The sequence below is a fragment of the Podarcis liolepis genome (genome assembly GCF_965112155.1).
Source record: "Podarcis liolepis genome assembly, chromosome: 9".
In the NCBI taxonomy this organism is placed as follows: domain Eukaryota; kingdom Metazoa; phylum Chordata; class Lepidosauria; order Squamata; family Lacertidae; genus Podarcis; species Podarcis liolepis.
The window spans coordinates 75,799,987-75,813,365 of NC_139564.1; the positions used below are offsets into that span (position 1 = coordinate 75,799,987).

At 41.1% G+C, this 13,379-nt stretch overlaps 1 protein-coding gene and 1 long non-coding RNA gene across 3 annotated transcripts in view; one reads left to right on the forward strand and one right to left on the reverse strand.

The window, feature by feature from the left end:
- Positions 1–1,473: 1,473 nt before the first annotated feature.
- LOC310686223 lies at positions 1,474–5,366 on the reverse strand. Of its 2 annotated transcripts, none has more exons than XR_014515776.1 (3): positions 5,060–5,366; positions 2,848–3,016; positions 1,474–2,688 (listed from the first exon to the last, which is right to left on the reverse strand). It is a non-coding gene; the product is annotated as an uncharacterized lncRNA (long non-coding RNA). The 2 variants fall into 2 exon arrangements; XR_014515777.1 differs by lacking the exon at positions 5,060–5,366 and adding an exon at positions 3,133–3,335 and having other exon boundaries at positions 2,848–3,021.
- Positions 5,367–8,277: 2,911 nt separating this feature from the next.
- Positions 8,278–13,379, forward strand: part of C3AR1 (complement C3a receptor 1) — a 234,136-nt gene continuing 229,034 nt past the window's right edge. Inside the window, exon 1 of the mRNA XM_083460751.1 lies at positions 8,278–8,282. The gene's annotated coding sequence lies outside the window, so the exon portion shown is untranslated. The remainder of the gene's footprint in view (positions 8,283–13,379) is intronic.

The window sequence follows — 13,379 nt, forward strand, 5'->3', positions numbered from 1 at the left end:
AGGCAAGAGTGTTAAATTGTGCACAGGTCAATTATAAGTCCTAGTGATGATGAAACAAACAGGAGGGAGAGATCAAAAGGGAGGCAAAACTGTATTCAGCAGGAGATAACTTCATGGGGGTGGAGAATAATTGCAAAAATGCATTTTGATTAGGGGTTAAAACTCAGCCTTTTGAATTTATTCTTACCAGGTTGAATAAATAAAAACATAATGTGTGAGCTACTTCCCCTTACAGTTAATGCAGCACAGATACATACTTTGCTTTTTGTTTTTTTAAAATCTTTTTAAAAAACTTTCATATTCTTATTCTTGTAGATTTTCAGCACTATATCAAGCCTGCAAACTTGTGACCCACCAAGTTAAACATGGCTCGCAAACTATGTGTGATGGCCTGACAAGAGTTGCCTGGGATTGCAGAAACAGTTGTCAGGCACAATGCACAACTAGCAGGCTGTATTTGGCTTGGTAAATCGTGTATGCAGACCTAGTTTAGGATTGCAGCTCAAAAAATGGGTCTAGCTCATTCCTATCACACTTTTCTGGGAGTAAGTCCTGTTGAAGAAGGGGACTTATTTCCAAGTAAACATGCACACAGTTGTGCTGTACATTTCCTTTCTCCTCGGTTCCCCACCTCTTTCCAGCCCCTCTCCAGATTTAACACTTCCGTTTACTTTGTCCTGTCATGGAGTACTTTCAAAGCATTTGCTTTTGCATTCTTCTACCTCAGATTTTCAGAATTCTTAAAGTTTGCTTAAAACACTCAATTTCTACAGACTATAGCTTTCAGTTTCTGTCACATATTCATGAAACTAATCATATACAAGCATATAAAGAAATGCAGTAAAAGTATTACCAAGTATTACCATAAGGGAGTCTTTCCATTATTCTCATAAGATTGCATGTGTTGTTGTTTTTTTAATGCTGTGTTCCTTTCCCCCAAAAGATATCCTGCTGTTACCTGTAATTTAATCTGGAAAAATCATTCACATTTGAAACTGTTCTGCACTTTAAGAACTCAAGGAAGGCCTTTCGGTGGAAATTGTACTTCCGTGCACATTCCAGTGTGCATTTGGCTGCACGGAAATGCTTATATAAGAAAAACCCTTTCCCTTGTCCTTACTTCTTTTAAAATGCAGAAGATGATACTGTCCAACTGTCCAGTTTCACATATCCTTCCAACTGAAAATAGACGGATACAGTGATAGCAGGAACCAAGTTTTGATGTCCTTAGCACGAGGGGTTAAATGAGTATTGTCATACCAGAGCATGGATTGTCTGAAGAGGTAAACACCACAATGAATAATGGAAAGTTTCAGCAAGAGAAAACTGCATAGGCAGATTACAAAATTTATTATGAAATGTATCTGATTATTGGGAAGACTGGTTGCCTAGAATACCAGGTGCAGTCAAGCCACAGAAGACTTCCAAAGTGAAATGTGGGCCGGGCCGGGAGGGAGGGAACTATCTGTCTGTGCTCTAAGTATGAAGAGAATTGAGAAACAAGACTTTTTTTTTATCCCGCTGCTATCTCTCCTCATACATGTTTTGCAACCCTTTTTATCACTGTAAACACCAGCAAAATCTGTGATAAATCGTGGTGGGACGATGATGGTGATGATGGCAGTGGTACACATTTACAAGTGTTAAAAACTTTTATCAGCTCCGGTGTTGGCTTTTCTGGATAAAATAATCAAAATTTTAATTTGAGTTTTACATATCAATCAATGCAGTCTTAGTCTCCCCTAGCTGATATTACATTTGCTCTAATGTCTGGTGTTGCAACTAAAAAGGAAGACTATTCGCAGGGGTAGAATTATCACAGAAACATTTATTCTAAAATAGAAGCAGTCTCTCAAACCTATGATCTGTGTTAAAAACAGGAATAATATTTGCTTATATCTCAAATTTTTGTTCAGAATAAATAAACTCACCAGCTTCCCATACTTACTGTGGAGACGTTGCTAACAGATAATATCTGAATTTTAGAATCCTTTTGATGCAATGCAAACTGAGAGAAGTTGTTGATCACAAAGGCTGGGTCAGGAATGAGTTTTCCTCCTGTTAACTCAAATGCTTAACCATAGGATGGAACTGCCATGAGTTCATCTATTTCTGTTCAAGCTGTCACAAGGACCAATTCCTCCCTATTTGCAGTGAAGCAACAGGATCCTAAAATTCATATGTAGGTTACTCATATGGCCACAACGCTGTATCTTACAGCACATTTTAAAGCATGTCCACTCGCTATGTGCATCCAGGGAAATCTACCTTAGTATTCCACAAAAGCTTATGCTATAATAAATTTGTTTGCCCTCAGGTGCTACAAGATTAGGGGATGGAAGTAAGCTTTTTTCCTGTTTGTCCCATACAAATAAAATATTGCATACATATCCTTAGTATGATACAATTACACAGTAAATATTCAAATCTTTCCCCTTCTGTTCTTTGCTTATACCATATTTTATGCAGGAGTTAAATCAATATACTCAAAAATAAGTACAACTGTTAAAATGATGGCCACCTTTGCCTTCTCAGGAACTTCAAGTCCTCTTCAGCCATCAGTTTATCACAGCCTGGGCTTCTTTATATCAGCGACATTTGAGAAGAAATCCTACGCATAAACACCCAATGAACCAAAAAGTTCTTAGCAGCCCGTGAAAATCTCAGCTTCTTGAGGGTGCAAATTTCCTGCAATGGTGGGGAAGAAAATCAACCTTCTGCGTTTTTCTTTTTTAATATCAGAAAATTAAACCCCATATAAAATTATTCAGGGGATTATCACAGCACCAGAGAAATCTCCGCCACCATGCCACCCCTGCCGCAACTTTCTTCTGACAAATTGCTTACCTGAGAAGTGGACCCTCCCGGCTCCCGCATCTTCGCCTTCCTCCTGTGCTCTTTCCCGGTGCAAGAGAACTTTCTGGCGGATCCGGCCTTCACTTTCTTTCCAGGAATCTTGCAAAAGTTTGCAAGCCATACAGAAGTGCGGTGTGTGTGTGTGTGATGCTCTCTACTGCTGATCTTCAAATTAATTGAACAAAGCAGAAAAGAAATCATCAGTACACCTGCGGGGACACTGGAGGGCGCTAAAACAAAAAGCAAGCATACATTAAAACAAAACAAAAAACTCACCCAAAACCAAGCAGGCACTCTTGCAAACCTGCAGGAGAGCCCAAGAATCTGAGCCTCCTGGCAGGTATTTACTGAACTGTTTCTCAAAGGAAAGTAAAATGGCTGTACGACTTCTTTTTACAAAGAGTTGTGCAGCTGAAGGTAGGGCTAGGACATGGTACTGCCACTGAAAGGAGCACCGCAGAGTCTCCTTTCTCCCATACATAATATGAAACATCTGATGCGCTTTTCGGGCAGCGCACTCCTCTTCATTGGCTGCCTCTTTTGGGGGTGGGGAGAGATTCTCAGTGCAACAGCACCATGTCATATGTTTTGTATTGCTGCACAATAAGGCTGCTGTTTTTGGTGGCCTGCAGAAGAAGCTTAGTGGGGCTGCGTTAATAGCGCTTCTAAAATGCATCGCATTGATAGGATTGCAGGCGTTTTATAAAATGCACAAGGAAAGGTTCTCGGCTGGCTGCTATGTGCTTTATAGTCTCAAGAACAGAAAGCAAAACGAACATGTCTTCATGCATGTATATTAACAATAACGTTTCTTATTAGGAAGAATATACATGATGGAGACAGTGAGAAATGCCTTTTGCGTCTTTAAAATGATGTTTATTTTAGATTCTTCTGTTACTGGTCATTTGGCTTTATTCTCAGAAGTATGCTATTTCATGTAAAATATTGGAAGAGGACTGTGAGAGGCTTTTGGCAGACTGTAGTTATACAGCCCCTAGGAAAATACAATCATCTTTGGTGGATATATAATGAGGTGGTTTCTTATTACATAATCGAGGAGACAATGTCTTTTATATGCATTTTGCTTCACTTTTCACACTAAATTTATCATAATAAGCATCTGCTTTGAATAAAGAGAGTTTTGTGATAATTCAACCATGACCTCTCTGGAAGCACAAATGATTTTGCTTCACTTTCTCAGACTGGATTATTCTTTTGAAATGTTCCCCCTTTACTTTATGATAATCACTGTGTTAACATGAACTGATTAATCCCATCAGCCAAACATTGATATTATGGCTCAAATGGACTTTCTCCAGAAAGCCTCTGGCGATGACACCACTGGTTTCATCACTGCAGCTAAAGAAATTCAGGGGTGTTTACACTGTCAGTCAGTTTGAAGGCTGAGCCGAAAACCATACGAAATAATATATGTGACATTCCTTTTCCTAATACATAAATGGGGAAGCCATTACCAAGAATGGGTTCCACATGGAACTGGACAAAAAAGTGCCTCAAAGCAGTGAGCCTGTGTAAGTGTTAGGCTGAAATCATGGGAAGCGAATCCCAGTAAACTCAGTAGGACTTTTCTTTGAATAGAGTTGCTTTTAAAACTTCTTATTACTTTAGTTCATGATGAATGGTTGACTTAAAGTCCAAGACTATCCCAATATGTTTTGGCAACTAAGACAGAAATTGAACTAGTTTCCTCTCTTTTACTAAAGAGCATCCCAAGGTAAAGGAACTTGCAATCTGTATATAACACTTCCAAATATTTTCATTGTTCTTTTTATAGTCTTACTTCAAACTTTTAGAAGCAGCCTTCTCAAACTTCCTATCTTTCCATTCATAAACAGAAGAAAATGAAAAGGAAATATATGACCCACGGCAATGAAGACACATTTCAGGCATTGTGACACAAAGCCCCTCAGCCTCTTATTAGCAAACCAAACACCGCCTTTGTTTTTTGTGCTGATGTTGGTTTTCACTGCTGTTTGAACGACCTTTTATTGTCTCTCTATTGTCGTGTAGCTGCCCTGCTCTCCTGCATTTAAGGCCACAACTGTTAGCTAGGCTTCCCAAACGTTGCCCATGAAGTTTCTGCCACTGCTTAAATCAAACATTTTCCAAAGAGAAGGAATGTGTTGCCATGCTTCTCGTTCTGATCCAAACAACCCGTGTTAAGCCACGACTATAGACTTACGCTGCTACAAGATCCAAGAGAGTTCGCTCTGACTGGGTTGATTAAAAGGCAAAGAGCAAGATGGATGGAGTCAGTTGTGATCCGCAGGCTTCAGCATCCCGCTGAGAGCCAGTCTCTGTCATTGTGCAGGCCAGCTCTGGGTACCAGACTCGCCAGGGTCTTCTCAGCTCTAAAAGGAAAGTGGGCTTTGTTTGCCTTTAAGCATCTGCAAACTCTACTGACACATGATCTGCCCTCTCAGCAAGACCACTCATTAGACTGATTATCACTTCAAAGTTTTCATTATCATTCATCTCTAAAGGCAATTAGGAATGGGTGGCTTTGAGTATCAGACGCTAGGTGACACTATGTGACTCATCTTTATTGATTCTTTTGTGGCAAAAGACAGTGATTGAGATGATAGGATTGCAGCCTACCTGCCCCTTTGACTGGTAAAAGCTGAAGGAAAAAATGGTGTATAATTAACTGACAGTTAATATAGGTTCTGTTTAGTGTTCCAGGAACACAATAGGGCAGGTTGCCCAAAAGGAACAAAGTAATGAAAACTCCTTTGACAAGTTAAACTCTAAAGCCAACTGTGTAATTATCTGACAGTTTTAAAAGACAGGGGCTAAAGAAGGCTGTCTTTCGTATTAATGAGACCCAAAGAATTCCTGGGTGTGGATAATAAGGAGTCACAAACAATAACAAGAACAGTTAAAGGGTGAGTGTGTGTTTCTCTAAGCGCGTAGTTAAGGGACCATTTTCCTAAGAGGATGCTTGAAAAGAGAATGTAAATGTGATTGAGAAATGAATTTAAATTATTTTTGGGACTCTGTTCTAACCTTGTTTAAGTAGTTATACCTTTAGATACAGCATCATCATGATCCTACCAGACAGACAGGTTTTATCAGTTCTAGGTTACAGGCAAAACAGTCACAAACCGAGACATTTCTGTTCCCTTAAAAATTTCTAGCATCAAAACAACAAACACCTAAAAGTCAAGCCCAAGTACAAATGAGATACCTTTGCAAGAGCAAAGGACTGATCCTGCAGTTCACAAGGCCTAAGGAGACTTTATCTAACTTACAAGTTTTTGCACAACCACTTTGTGAGATAGAAACATTTTCTCCGACGTGATTTACCATGTGAGATTGTCACACTATAGACGTGCAGTGGTCTGTCCAAGCAGAGACAAAACTTAAGGTTTCAATGACATTACTATCAGGCTTAACAGCAGGCGCAAAAGGCAACCAACTTTAAAAGCCATCCCTTTTTTCTTCCATATGGCATCGTAACTAGATTTATTATTATTAATCACCTTTGTTATTATTAATTACCTGCCCTTTGCCAGCGCAGATCCCAGAGTGGATTGCAACTATTAAAATTCAGTACTAAAAAGAGTTTAAACAAATTACACTCACAGAAAATGGACAGGTCTCGAAAACAGACATTTCAGGGTAAAAGAGAGGCATCTTCAGCACTTACCAAAATCTGTCTGGTGAAGACACCGGATGCTCCAGGGTCCTCAATTTATGAAATCCCTCCCTGGCTGTTGGTTCCCCCCAATAGCTTACCCTTACCTTGGCTGCTTCTGTAGGAGGATTCTACCAGCTGAAGAAGTTAGGGTTCTGCCTAAGCGCAGAACTTACATTTGCTGCTATTGAAATTCATTTTGTTAGTTTGGGCCCAGTTCTCCAATCTGTTAAGGTCATCTTGAATCCTGATTCTGTCTTCTGCTGCATTAGCTACCCCTCCCAGATTGGTGTCACAGTGCACACACACCATTTGAATAGCAATGGTCATCAACGGGGGGGGGGGGGGGCAGCCCCCTCAAATATTTTATTGGGGAGGGTGAAGAGACCCCTCAGCCTCTAGGTCCAGGAGTTGGTTCCTATGAAAAAGAGCACAGGCTTCGCAGGGAATGGTTTTGCTCACTGATTCCCAACTTAATTCCATAGTTTCACTCATGGATAGAAAACTCTTCAGAGTAGCTCAACACATTTTGGAGTAGAACGCCCCTTCAGGTGCTTGAATTGTAATGGTAATATCATCTTAAAGGTAAAGGTAAAGGACCCCTGACAGGTCCAGTTGCGGACGACTCTGGGGTTGCGGCGCTCATCTCGCTTTACTGGCTGAGGGAGCCAGCATTTGTCCGCAGACAGTTTTTCCGGGTCATGTGGCCAGCATGACTAAGCCGCTTCTGGCGAAACCAGAGCAGTGCATGGAAATGCCATTTACCTTCTCTCCAGACCTTATCTACTTGCACTTTGATGTGCTTTCAAACTGCTAGGTTGGCAGGAGCAGGGACAGAGCAATGGGAGCTCACCCCGTCGCGGGGATTCAAACCGCAGACCTTCCAGTCGGCAAGCCCAAGGCTCTATGGTTTACACCACAGTGTTAATAAACAATTCCTCTACAACCTTTTCAAGCTGGTTCTTGAGTTGCTTATATTTTAAGAACAAGGCATTTTTAATTTTAAGAATTTCTGAAGCTCCTGGAGAAGGGGTATTGTTTTATTCCAAAGCACTTTGACCTGATTGTGAAGAGTTTTGCATCAAGGAATACTGGAACTGTTATAGTTATTGTATTTGAGGTGTCTCTCCCCACCCCACCCCTTTATTTTATTTTATTTATTTCCTTATGCTCAATTCACATAACATTTTTTTGGATGTGTAAGTAATTGAAAGGAGCAAATAATCTGATGCTCTGCAAAATTACCATGCAACAAATGCTTTGGTAATGAATCTCCTGACATCACCAGGATGCGCAGCAGTGAGTTCTGGTGCTGCTCTCCCCAGCTGTCTTTTGCGTCTTAATCTGAGCTAAACAAATTATAGGTAAAAGGCTTTAATTGGAGTGTTGTTCACTGAGACACTCAACACTGGATCAATTAACGAACAAGATAAGTATAGTAAACAAAGATAACATTTTGTTTAGATGGGATGTTGCCGATTACAGACTCTCCAGAAACAGCCTGCACAGGATCACAATTAAATAGCATTATCTTTCAAAGTGACCGGTACATTTTGTTTACCTGTTAGGCCTGCTTATAAATCCTCACTGACAGATGCTGATGTTCTTTTATTTTAAAATGGATCGACTTGCGCTTCCTCCCTCCTTTGACACAGTGCCCATCATGACTTTGAAGATGCAAAGAGTGAAAGTAGAAGATTTGTAGGCAGACTTTAAATCCACTGGTGGAAAAGGGAAAAATACCTGGGCTAGCTTAAGACCAAAGACTCACCTAATTCAGCATCCTTTTCCATGGTGGCCAAACCCTTCTGCTCTTGCTTGCTCACAGCAACTAGTGGGTTTCACATAGCCATTAGGACGACATAGTCTCTAGTTTACACAAATTTAAGGAGGATAAGGCTATCTCCATATCTTGTGGGAACAAATTCCTCAGATTAGTATGCAGTGTGTGAAGTGCTTTATTTTATCTGTTCCAAATCACCAGTAATCTCTTCTGCATCCTAAATCATCCCCACCACCACTGACTCCAAACTCTTATTCACAAAATTGACTTTTTGATCTCAAGATAACCAGATGACATTGCTTGAATCACTTCATGGCTTCCCAGCGGCTTGTGCCTTCTGTCTTCTGAAGCATTATCTTGGTTTTTCCTATAGTTAGTTAATTAACATAGGAAGGATTTCTCCCTACTCTCTCCCATCAGAGTTTTTGCCTGCTTCAGAAATATGTGTTTAAAACGAATACTTCCTTTCATCAAAATTAATTCTGCTTTTGGTCATGTATTTCTGTTCAAAGCAAGAATGCTGGATAAATAGGAATGCAACTTGCAACACCAGCACTGATTTCTCAGGTGACCTTATCAAATACTCTCAGCCCCTCTTCTGCACCAAGAGAAAGAGCTGAACTTGTTTCATTTGCTGGAGCCACCCAAGGCTTATGTACAGGTAAATTAAATCCAAATAGATTCCTACTTAGGGTGCTTTCTGATCTAAGAGAACGCAGCATGTTTTAGCTATGCTGACTATACAGCTATGCAGATCAGGGGCACTGTTGAGGGGGGGCCCTGGATCTTTCATAGTGGACCCTAAATCACCTGACCTTTCCGCCCTTTTACTTTAAACTTTTTAAAAGTTTTGCTTATAATAAGGTTACCAGATGTCCCTGTTTCCCGGGGACAGTCCCCAGATTTACAAATCAGTCCCCTGACAAAATCCATCTATTTAGTAGGAAGTTGAAAAGTGTCCCCGGATTCATTGAAAAAAATCTGGCAACCTTAGCTTATAAGGCAGCTGTGCCCACTGCAAAGTACAGTGCTAGCTGTAGACTAGGCCTCCTGTGCTGACAACAGACAATTGCTCTTAAGGTCACAGATACATAGCTGGCATATTGTCTGGTTTGGCCCTGACAGACAGCATTTGACATCTGAGATGTACCAGTATGTTTTTGAAGACACAACGTATTCCTGTGACTCTGCTTTGTTTTAACTGTTTTTAAAACTGAACAGTTTTATAACTGCTTTAATGTTACTGTAGAATGTCTTCCTTTTATTCATTTTTGGAAACAAAAATATAAATATTTGATGATGATGATGATGATGAATACCCTGCCCATCTGGGTGGCTTCCAGGAAAATATTAAAATACAATAATTCGTCAAATATGAAAAGCTTCCCTAAACAGGGCTGCCTTCAGATGTCTTCTAAAAGTCAGGTAGTTGTTTATTTCTTTGACATCTGATGGGAGGGCATTCCACTTTTCAATCTGGTAAATTGGTTTCCATTTTTTAGGCGGAGTGAAGTAGCCCGCCTCAGGTGGTGGAATCCCACAGGGCAGGGCCTCCCTGGGTGCCACAACTAACCGCCCCGCCACTGCCACCGGGGTCCCATGTCTGTGGCAGCTGCCGTGGCTTCTGGCAAAATCTCACAGGCATCTCACAAAATCTCGCCAGAAGCTGCAGTGACCCTGATAAGTGAGGCTTCAGCGGGGGGTACGGGGGACCATTTGCCCATTTTGCCTCTGGTGGCGAAATGGGTTGGGCTGCCCTTGCATGGAGTGGTCTTGGGTTTCCCATTCCCATGTGCTTTATTATAACAAACTCTAACAATCCATCTCTGCTTCTGTACAATCTGATCCTAAGATCATCCCAAGACATTTTGGTCCCCGAGGCATAAAATTCAAATGCCACACACACACATTTCCACTAATAACATGGGGTGAATCCATTGCCACACAAACAGAACTCTTGCTGCTGCGTTTCCATTAATTTCAGTGAGTCAAAACTCATTGGGCTCTGTAGATCAGGTCTGCTTGAACTACTAATTCTTCTGAGAGCGTTTATCTGCAAATATAACAGAGAAAGAAAGAAAAATAAAAACATTTCCAGCTGACACTGACAGTAAAAAATTTACATCAACCCTACTTTAAATTTATAAATCAATATAAGCAATCCATATGTCCAAAACAGGTATCTATGTAAATGAGACTGATGATTCTAAGCCATCCGTTTAAATCCAGAAACAGCAGTAAAGTCTTCACGCCAGTGAGTATTAGTAGATGGCTGAGGCTTCTTCTTCTTCCTGCCATAGTCCCAGTTTGCCCAGATACACAAAGATTGGTGAACATTTCAATAATGAATTTTTGAAAGACAGACAGAAGATAGGAAAGATGCAACTGATCTTCTGTCATTTTCATGATTACTTGCAGAAGTAAGAAATGTTTGGTTGATTCAGACACATGGGCCTCCTGTGGCAGACAAAATTCCCAGCATGGCAGATTTTTAAAATAGGAAAGATCCAGTAGTGTTGCCTCACATTTGTTTCTGGAATGCTACAGGTGATAAATAAACCACATTTTGCTGACTATTTGCAGTAGCTACATGGTGTGAATCTTTGTGGGGATATGTCCCAATTAATTATTCTCTTTGGCCCGTTTCTAATAGTGCCAAATGCCATATGGAACCATTAAAATGTTAATTTACATTTACTATTGTAGGGAAATTTGCTGTGATATTGTGCAATTACTCAACTTATAGATAAGGCTAAATGGACCATAATTGAAACCACCTTTGAAGATGGTTAATGTTTCAGTCTTTGGTTTTAAAAGAGCTACTGTTCCAGAGAACTGTGAAAACTCTGTGAGTGGGCAGGGGATGGTGGAGAGGAAAATTAAACACGAACCCCAAAATTTGGGATCTGTAGCATAGGTGGGTGGAGATGAGAAAGGCCTTTGTTTGAACCCCTGGAGAAGGTTAATCTTCTTTATTTATTTTTGGATTCATCATCAGATCTCAGGGCGGTTCTTCCAAATACTCTTCCAAATGTCCTCAGACAAGCTCATGAAGCTCTTCTCTTACATTAATATACAAATTCTTTCACTTTATATCCCGCCTTCCTTCCAAATCAACTGGTAAACTGGTATACATAGAAATGTTTCTCTGGTTTCTTAACTATACAGTGGTACCTTGGTTTGCATATGTTTTGGATTAAAAACACGTCAAACCTGGAAGTGTGTGTCCTGGTTTGCAACCTTTTTTTGGATTACAACCCATTTTTTTTGGAGGCCCCATTGGCGAAAGCACCAGACTTCTGGAATGAACTATGGTTGTAAACCCAAGGTACCACTGTAAATATTCCATATCTAATAAATCTTCTAAGGTTAGTTCTTTGCTGTCCCAGTCAGTTGTTTGAAATAATTGCTCATCTGCACAAATTTATAGTACCTCCTAGTCTGTTTTGAAGTTGCATGTATGCTCTCACATAACTCTCCTCAATCCAATCCTGAAATACCTATCTGCATAATATTGAGCTCAAGATTTAAAAGTGCCAATGAAACCATTATTAAATTCTGGGTTAAACTGAACATGCTGCATTATAGCCCAAAGGGTACTGCAGTCAGATTCCCAGTTCAAGGTCTGTTGAAGCTGATGGGTAGAACTTAGAACCTGTCATCTTCAGCAGCAATTTTGCAAAATGCGATTGCTATAGGTAGCCAAGGTCTTTAGTAAGGATGAGCTTGTCAAGCCTTTCATGAAACATCTCACCCCAGCAGCTACAACCCTCAGCTTTTTGGAAGAAGAGCAAGATAGAAATGTGATAGATAGCAACATATTTGTCCCCTAATCCTAAGTATTTGTGTAGGCAGAAGTAACATACCTGTTACACTAGACAAAACGTATTCTTGGGGATGTGCTACTAAGCTGTAAGCAATATGCCATACAGTGGGTCCACATTGTGGAGGTGGGAAATACATCTGACCTACGTGTGGGTAATTGTCTGGGCACCTAGGTTGTTAGACCCTTTTGCATCTCCTGTTTAGTCTTCCTTAAAGCTCTTGTGCCCTTCGCTACCCCTCTAGTAATGAACAGACCATACATTGTTAAGTTAGTTTAAAAACATTACTTACTAAAGCCAAAGATCTGGTTCATGTGTTATTCCAGGCAGGAGTAAGGAGAACACAGGTAGATTAATCTTGGTTGCAAAATACAGCATATAGTTTCAAGCATGTGGTCTAAAGTTTGAGCAAGTTCAGGCACATCTGTCCTGGTGGATTACATGGAGAGAAGAGAAAGGAGCAGAAACAGCTTCACTTCCTCCATCCCAGCAGTAATGGGGCATGACCTAGCTGAGTCTAGGAACAGACGTCTCTGGTCTTAACCCCTTCATGTACTAACTAGCACTTATGCATAGTTATAATTGACTGCAATTTCCCACACACGTCTCCATTCCTACTTCCTATGCTGTGGCCACCTTCTTGCCCTGCCCTGGACAGAGGGCAAACAGCAATGACTGCTACTGAGAAGGAGAGAACTGGCACATGAGGAAACGGCTTCTACACATAACTGCCATTACTACTTGCCTGCTGACACTACTGCTAGCAGCGACCACCATGGCATTGTCAAGATACAAAATAGGTGAACGAGCAGCGGTGGCTGCTGCTTCAATCCAGCACCCTGGCTCACCTGCTCACTTGCCTGGGTGGCAGACTTTGCAAAGATGCAGCTGATGTTTCTTGGTCATCTTTCTTTGTCCTTTTGGTAGCAATGGCTGGTGCTTCTGGTGGATAAGCAAGAATGGGCAAGCAGCTGCTAGTGCCTACCCTCCACTACTCTGGGACAAAGGGAAGGAAGGAGAGGGGCTGCCGTTGCTGCCACAGGCAGCAGCACATATGTCAAATGATAGACAGAAGGGGGTCAAGGGCCCAATCCCCCAGTGGAACCTAGCAGCAGTACAAGGTGGGGGCCACTCATCCACTGCTGCTGCCACCCAGAAACAAGGTCCGGTGGGCCTTCCCAGGCTCTCAGCAAATGCTTGAGGACATCAGCTCTGTCGTTGTATTTCATGCAAATCGTGACCACAACTGGGGCAAAGT